This window comes from Saccostrea cucullata, unplaced genomic scaffold, assembly GCF_032062105.1.
Source record: "Saccostrea cucullata isolate Sc308-1 unplaced genomic scaffold, CSIRO_AGI_Scuc_v1 ctg1588, whole genome shotgun sequence".
NCBI classification, from domain to species: Eukaryota; Metazoa; Mollusca; class Bivalvia; order Ostreida; family Ostreidae; genus Saccostrea; species Saccostrea cuccullata.
Window position 1 is genome coordinate 37,170 of NW_026939253.1, and position 8,961 is coordinate 46,130.

An 8,961-nucleotide genomic window follows, 5' to 3' on the forward strand; every position below is an offset into this window, starting at 1 on the left:
GGGGTTTTTTTTGGTGGAGCGATTGTTTTGGGGTATTGACGATTTTTTCATATTGTACACATGATGAATAAGCATAATAAATATAATTTTTGAAAAAAAAAATTCCAATAAGCCCCGTAATTGAATATCGGGGGGGGGGGGGGGGGTCCTGTCTACAAGTACCTGTGATTAATTCATTGTATAATTGTCACAATTGTATTTTTGTTCAGTTTTTGTTGATTTCATTCTATAATGGTATGAAGTTTGTCAATACTTCAACAAACATTTCTTTATCTATGTTGTGCACTACTTTATTTTTATTCGCCGACATGCTAGTTGACTCTTTTTGAAAAAAAACTTGGGTGACTAATAGACTCGATCTTCAGGCCTGTAGGAAAGTAATTTCCGTTAGAGTAATAAACTAACCGGGATTTTATTTTTACTAGTAAACATACCTTACCAGATTTCTTAACGAAAAAAAAAACATTAAAGAAATACAGGGCGGGACCAGCTAAAACTGTATGCATAAGTACAGTACGTCCTGCACATCAACGAGTATAGATGACTTTCGACATAATCTTTCCCATGACTTCACTTATACCAATCACGACTAAAATACTGAATTAAAATACTGTTATATTTTCCTGCCTTTGATAAGACGTTAGTTTTGTTCCACCTAGAGATATAACTCTCCTAAGAAAAAGGTTTTCAACATTCTGATTCATTTAACAATTTTACGTGTTAAAATGATGTGGGAAATTTTTTTAGCTAAAGGCCAAGAAGTTTAAAGTACAATGTACATGTAGCAATTAGAGAAAAGTCTAGCAGGTCCACCAGTAATATTGATACGGGCGCAAAATCTAATTAAACCCCAAAAAGGAGGGAGTTCAATTAGTAATTTAATCCCCCCCAAAAAAACCACAACAATTTATTAGCAATGAATTATTAATCACCGAACTTTTCAATCATCACTATTGAAATAAAAAAAAAACAAACTGTTCTTGATAATCATATTATAATTGTAGCTCATTTTCATGCCTTTAAGGATTCCTATGGAAAGTTCACAATAAAAAAAATGTGCTTTTAAAAATTTAACATCTTTTGGTGTGACATTATAAATTCATAATCATACATGTAACAGTTAAAAGAAGCGGGGAAAGGGGGGGGGGTACTTTCAGCAAGGACGGCCACTACCAACAACCAAGCCCCGAAACCCATATCCCGAAGGCAAATTAAGTTGAGGTGTCAAGCAAGAAACAATTTTTTTTCTGCTCTTGCATCATGTATTTAACCGCTTTTTTCTAAATATACAGTACTAGGCCTACACATCATATCGGCAAAAATATTTAGGAGCCCCTCTTTTTATTCCATGAAAAGCGGAAAACTTAATTAAATTCTAATATAAGATCTCATAATCACACTTAATCATAGTGAATGTAAACAGTTTATATTTCCCATCCTGCATCGCTCTCTGGGCGCTTTATTTCATTGGTCAATTTCCCGAGGCGCCATTTTTGGAGGATCGAGAAGGACGAAGAAGAAGGTGTAAGCAGCTGGTAAATGTGAAAAGTTAAGATGGTTTCATCACCCAGTGTCTTTAAGACTGTGATAAATGCAATGGCCAACGATGAAGGATTAGCGTACGTATATTTTTGTTAACTTTTTACGGTAAATAGTTGTAATATTTGGCAACAACAAATTTTCACAATCGGAGGCAACTTTTGTTCTGATGCCATTTTGAAAAGTTGGATACCTAAGTTTTAAATTGTTAAGTGTATATATTGCAGAGAGAGAGAGAGAGAGAGAGAGAAATTTGAGACAGTGATATAGGCCTATAGCATAACTTTGATTATGGAGGCCCCAAAGGCACCGTGCATGTGCATGCTTTATGTTGTAAAATGGTAACGTTTCGCTTTTTATCATGTTTATTAAAATGTATGTTCTCTCTCTATATATAAATGAATACTTTTCGGAATGAAAAAAAAATATTTTTAACCCCGCTCAAATTATCCGGATGATAATAGTTACACCGAGCATGGTTTCGTAGTTAAATTCAGACTGTAGAACATCCGGTTTGAATACATGTGATTTCTGACTTTTCGGATAGCCAACTCTTGTTTTTTGGAACTTACGACTTATGGCAAGGTATAAATTAAATATTTTTGGTTCAAAACTTTGATAAAAGCATCGACATTTTTACAATCTCAGCTTATCCGATTATTCATGAAGGATATCCTCATCAGAACAGTAGGAATAGATTGACCCTTAATCATATGCATGTCGATGATATGGAGGAAAAATATACATAAAAAGTGAATGTAGGTGAAAGCCTGTCCACTTTTCTGAAGAGATTAGGTTTGTTTTATTGTTTATTGAAATAGATTACTGCTCAAAAGATTTTTTTTTTGTAACGTCTAACCTGTTGAGATGAAGATTTAAAATAGAAAAGCCTAATAGTGAATTAATATTGATAGTATGTCAAGAAATGCAAATGAATCATCAGCTTGAATTATCAGTTTTTTCACAATTATTGACCTGAGTAGGTCAATGTATAGCAAATAATCCACAATAAAACGGTGTACATATACATGTACACGGTATTGTCTTACTGAACAGATTTAGCTGTCATTGGGTCAAAATTGCAAATAATAACATGCTTCTTATATCTGTATATACAAGTAACTCTTGATGGCTTGAACTTCAATTTCTCAGAAGTTCTTGATCGCTTGAAGTGAGTCTTAGGTCCCGATTTTTTCCTCTATATAACTAAGCAGATTTGCTCTTGATTTCTCGAACTCCTGATCTCTCGAAACCCTTGATCCCTCGAAGTCAAAATGCAGTCCCGCTGTGCTATGAATTTTACCCTTGATACCTCGAAGTGGCTGTGTGTATACCAAGTTATAATGTTCAAACTTTTGCCATAACTGTATATCTGTGTGTCTGTCTGAGTGTCTGTCGTCAACTTAAACCTTCACCATAACTTTAGAACTATAGGAGATAGTGGCTTCATATTTAGTATGCATACTTCACTAATGAAGTGCTTTCAAATGGCAACAAGGACAATGATTATGTGATCTTGACTGTGACCTGTATGCTAAAAAAAATTGCATTTTCAAACTTTGTTGCTGTGTTTCACAAGCGCATCTTGTTTTTAGCTCTACTGGTCGGAGACCAGAAGAGCTTATGCGATAGTAATGCGTCCGGCCGTCTGTCTGTCTGTCCGTCTGTCTGCAAACACTACTCCTCCTTAAATTTTAGTCTGATTTCAATATAACTTGGCACACAAGTAGACTATACATAATTCTGTGCATCAGTCTTTAGAGCTACAGTCTCGACAGAGACCTCTGGTTATTTTTTCTTCCATCACGGTTGTTGCTAATGCTATTACATAATTAGTTTAAATTAGAATGCAATAGTACCTGGACATAATTTATCATTTCAGAGAGAAGAAAACTGTGTGACGTTAAAAGAAAACCAGTGAGATAAAATCATAGAAAATGTATGATGATTCAGGATGTGGTCATTTGGTAAGTGGTAATTCATTCATGATTAGTATGTATATGACAATTGCCTGGAAAAAAAAAGATTCTAAATTTTATTTAAATACTGAACTGTGGTTTATCAGCTGTGAGCTACAAGAAGTTTTATGTAAAAGCTAGGGCTGAAACAATTTACCCCCTCCATGTTATGTGTGTATTGCTATGATTGACATACAATCAGTTCTCTAATACATACACTTCAATAAAACTTTGTCATCTTGAACCTGAATTGAAAAGGAAAAAAACTGAGCTCTCTCCAAAAAATTGAATGAAAAAAAGGAAATGCTTATTAACTGATTTCTTGCTGGTCAGTATTTTGATTACTTAAATGAAGCTCTAAAAACTGCACACTAAAGAGTTCTACTTTAATATCAGGTAGTTTTATGAAGTTAGAGTGATCTGCCCTTAGATTAAGATTATGAAAAATGTTATTTTACAGTCAGTTAGATTATTTTTAATAGATTAAATTATTTTTAGCATTATTCAAAAAAAAAAAAAAAATTAATTATTTTCATAAATTTTCCAATGTAAGTAAACAGCAATGATTTCTGCTTACAGATAGTCCATTGTCTTTGAAAATTTCTTGGGGAAATGAGGCACATACCATATGTTTTAAATGCATAAAAAAGGCTCATGCATATATTTATATGAAATATGATAGATTTTTTTCTCTCCAAGGAATAATTTCTGCAAGTCATTAATTTTTTAGAGTTTCCTTTATTTTATAGATATATTCAATGAAATTATTTGAAGTATTAAATTTTGGTAAATTTTATGATACTAAAAGGTTATATGGATGAAAAAACAGCATGCGTGTATGACAATCAGGGCTTAAATTTTTAATGTCTCTTAATTTTTCAGTGACATTAAAACAGGAATTGTCATCACCAATAGACGAATTTCACATTCCTAAGAGTTTTCTCCAATTGCCGGCGTATCGCTCATTTTTCCCACTTTGTCCTTTGTAAGTTACTTGTTAATATATTTTCAATCTTCAAAAATATTGGACAATTACGATCTGTATCTGTATTGCCAGAGTATGGGGGCAACATGAAAATTATAATGAATATGTTTCATACAGATTTTATTTCTAAGATATTGTCCCTCAACGTTGATACGGTTAAAGAGGGAAAACAGAGTCTTAAGCCGGTTGACCCCAGATCGACCCTGCGAAGGGGAATAACTTTTGTAAATGTGAAACTTCAAAGTCCTTTATGGTATATCATATAGATCTAAAACTGACTGAATTTTGATCAGCCAATTCATGAACATGATGAATGGTTGTAAATAATGTTGGTCAATATATGTAAAAAAAAAAAAAAAAAAAAAATTAAATTACTTGTTAATATATACATTTGTGTTATCTCTCCCATTGAAGTTTATAAACTTATTGTTTATTTCTTAAATAAACTGAGCATACATGCAATACCGGTATAAGATTACTCATAAGATACATGTATACTTAAACCATGATAAAATCATATGTGTCCAATGCAGCATATGATAAATCATTAACATACAAGTACATGTGTATATATACTGTAATATATATATATATTGCATTATTTTTAGATCCTGTTCTGTGGATACCCTAAGACAGTGTCTACCCATCACTCCATTTGACCTTGGACAAATTTTCTAGGTCAAAGGTCAGTATCAAAATGTACTGTATATCTTTAAAATCGTAGTCCAGAGTATATTTCCCCCCTGGTGTAATCTAGCTTTTGTGTAATGGGGTGTAGGGTCTGCAATGATCTTCAACCAATTTAAAGGTCGAATATCTAAATTAAAAAAAAAATCTCTCCCCAATATTTTTGTTATTATAAAGGGTATGTTTTCTCTCAAACTAATCAAACTTAAAGCAGGGTTCTTAGTATGAGATACATGTAGTAATATATTCTCAATGACATACTAAGGCTGAAAACATTATTTATATTATGTTATTTTTTTTCACTTATCATAAAGCATTAAATATTAAAGAGATAGATTAAATGCTGAAATCATATGTATAATGGTCATGGAAAGTAATTATTGATATTTGTACATGTATATTAAAGGACATTGACTGATCTTTCAGATTTCTAAGTTATATTCAAGCATTATAATTCTGACATCATATAATAATTTTGTATGAATATTGCAGATCATAGGTGATGTGAAGAAAACCAGGAAACTGATGTTGAAAGAAGTACTTAATGACCCTTATGAATGGACTTAAATGTGAAAGACTGTTCCATTGTTTATCTAAGATATATGAATTTATTTAATATTTTGATATCATTGAAAAATTCAGTTACAGTTTTTGTACATCAAATGAATTATTAAACATATAAAATGATAATGCTTTTTTCTTTTACATGTAATAAATTTTTTTGATAGATTTTTAAAAGAATGCACATTATTTCACATTGCTTCCTTTAGAAAAGTTGGGGAATCTTGAAGTTTCCCAGTAATTTCCACCATGAATGGGACTCCAGATAATTCCACCAAGTTTCCGCCGCACAGAAAGTGCTACACAAGTTCCATATAGTTTCCTGAGTCAAGGAAACTTCAGGAATCATAAGGTTTCACGAGCTTCCATGTAGTTTCCCATAAAAGAAAACCTTAAGATTCCATCAAGTTTCCATTCCACGGAAACCACTACGCTCATATTCCATATGGTTTCCTGAGTCGAGGAAACTTAAGGAATCGTGAGGTTTCCCGAGCTTCTATGTAGTTTCTAATATAAGGAAACCTGAAGATTCCATCAAGTTTCCATTTCACGGAAACCACTACGCTCCGATTCCATATGGTTTCCTGAGTCAAGGAAACTTTAGGAATCGTGAGGTTTCCCGAGCTTCCATGTAGTTTCCCGTATAAGGAAACCTAAAGATTCCACCAGGTTTCCATTCCACGGAAACCCCCTACGCTCCGATTCCATCAAGTTTCCTGATTCTGGAAACCAGTGGAATCTTCAGGTTTCCCATTACGGGAAACTACATGGATGTTCGGGAAACTTCAGGTTTACAGAGGTTTCCGTGGTTCGGGATACCTTATGGAATCGGAGCGTAGGGGGTTTCCGTGTCACGGAAACTTGGCGGAATAACCTAGCATCCGCTACGGAAACCACTGGGAAACATGATGTAAACGAGGTTTCCATGTGGTTTCCATAAAGTTTCCCATGATGGGAAACCACTTTTTTCACCCAGTGTATGTTTCAAATAATATGCCCAGTTTATTCACAACGTGGCAACATATTACAAAATCGTTCCGAAACAATTTTGATTAAAATGCAAATGGATTTGCACTGAAAATAATATTTAAATCAATTATAACAAACATTTTAGAGGTTGTTTAAGCCTTTTGACTAAAAGTTTAATCCAAATGAAGAATAAATATATTATTTTCTCAACGTTTCTTTTTTTTCTCACCTAAAATTGACACACCACGTTTACATTTGGAACTTTCTAGTAAACACACTGAGTTTGAGTTATCGCCCGTGTTGATACACGGTTAGATAAAATGACAGTTCTCTCTTAATTGGCAAATTAATTAATGAAAATAAATAAAAAGGGGCATACCGCCTCAGTGCTTGTCAATGAGGGTAATTTACACGCACGGGTAATTAACTTGTAGTTATATGGTAGACTAGTATAAACAGGTTTCTTTTAAAATTGACCAGTGCTTACCGACGCCTATTCACTGAGTAAAAAAAAAAGACACGAGTCCTCAGAAAAAATATTCTTCACATGTTGATTTATTTTTAAGAAAAATATTTTTGCGAATGCAATGCACGCGCAAATTTGCTAAAAATTTATCTACAGTAAAAATTTCCAGATTTACGGTAGTGAAAATTACTAGTAAATAAATCAGCTCAATATCAGCACCTTTAAAAGATATTTTTTTTCTCGATGTCCAAAAAACATTTTGCACTGGTGTAAAGAGAGTCTTGAAGGGATTTAATCAAACCACCAACCCGTTTTAATATCCCCATTAAAGTTTTAAATCAATTTATTCTCTAAAAACCATGTAAATGGTACAATAGGCACAAAAACAGTGGTTTACGCAAAAGGTGCTTGCTAACGAGGACAAGTGCTACAATTTAACATGTGAATTGAACATTATTAAAAGTTATTTAAGAAACCTTTCTACACCGATCATTTACTAGTTTTGATTCCATGGTATTTTTCTCGATTAGAGTGATCTCCCCTTACCTCTAAATTCTAAAATATAGAAATTCAAGCATATTACACACTTTTGTAATCAATTACAATTTTTTTTACATTTTAAAAGTCCAAGATACCCCCGGTAAATTAAATGATATTAATTACATGTCTTATCTCTGTGGAAGTAAAGTACAGCGGTCAATCAATCTGGATGCGCAGGTTGATATATATTTTTTGACTGATTTTGATTTGTATTGATATAATAAATCCCTGAAATATAAAGAAATCGTAGGTTTTCCTTGGTGCTTAGATTTGAGATTTTATTTTGCTTTCTATATAATTCCATACAAAATTTTGCACAATTTTTTAACTTTATGACAAAATCTTATAACATTCTCCAACTCTACTTCGTAAACATTATTCAGGTTGTCAATTTAAATGTAAATCTATGAGAAATAATGCTGATTTCTGAAAAAAGTTTGTGTTATTTATCTTTAAATGATATTATTTACATGTCTTATCTCTGTGGAAGTAAAGTGCAGCGGTCAATCAATCAATCTATTCACCGATACTGTGGTGTTGGCTTATTAAACTGAAATAACGCAATGTCTCATAGTTCTACCTGCTAAGTGACATTGTTGGTACAAAATATTTCGTTAATGAGCTGTCGCAAATTCAGCAATGAACTCATATCTATGTTTATAGTCAAGAGATATACATGTAACCTGAAAAAAATATATATCAAGTTCAATATAGGTATCGGGATTTCTTTTCATATGATTTCAAATTGAATGCCGTGAAAATAACCTGAAGTCTACATAATTCTGCTAAAGCCGCAAATTATGGAAAAAAGAAAGTTAAAATTGATTATGCCGTAATGAAAGATCTAGCAAAAGATCATTTGAATCTGAAGTCATTTACTAGACCTTAACCATAGTGTTGGGCTAAAGGAAGTTGTACACTTGTCTGACAGTTGCACTGGACAGCAACAGTGAGAACTTACATTTCAGCACCAATGGAATGTATACTTTTACGCTTCCTATAAAGATAATGACCCATTATTATTTCGAACGTTGACATTCACAAATGGAGGAGGACAATGTGCACTTAATAAAATTTTAAAATTTTTTAATTTTTATATATATGATTTCTATTTTTAAGGTCACCTTCCATGCCAAAGTAATAATGCTTATAGAAGATGAAGAAGAAAATGAAATATATGGCAAGAAAACCTCAAAAGCAGAAGTGAAATATGATATCTATTTCTAAGGTCATCATCAATGCCAAAGTATTAATGT

General features: G+C 32.6%; 1 long non-coding RNA gene across 2 annotated transcripts; it reads left to right on the forward strand.

Annotated features, from left to right (window-relative positions):
- The first annotated feature begins 1,991 nt into the window (after positions 1 to 1,991).
- Positions 1,992 to 5,859, forward strand: LOC134252648 (uncharacterized). Of its 2 annotated transcripts, none has more exons than XR_009989000.1 (5): positions 1,992 to 2,124; positions 3,422 to 3,506; positions 4,380 to 4,482; positions 5,091 to 5,167; positions 5,662 to 5,859. It is a non-coding gene; the product is annotated as an uncharacterized LOC134252648 (long non-coding RNA). The 2 variants fall into 2 exon arrangements; XR_009989001.1 differs by lacking the exon at positions 1,992 to 2,124 and adding an exon at positions 2,287 to 2,334.
- The last annotated feature ends 3,102 nt before the right edge of the window (positions 5,860 to 8,961 follow it).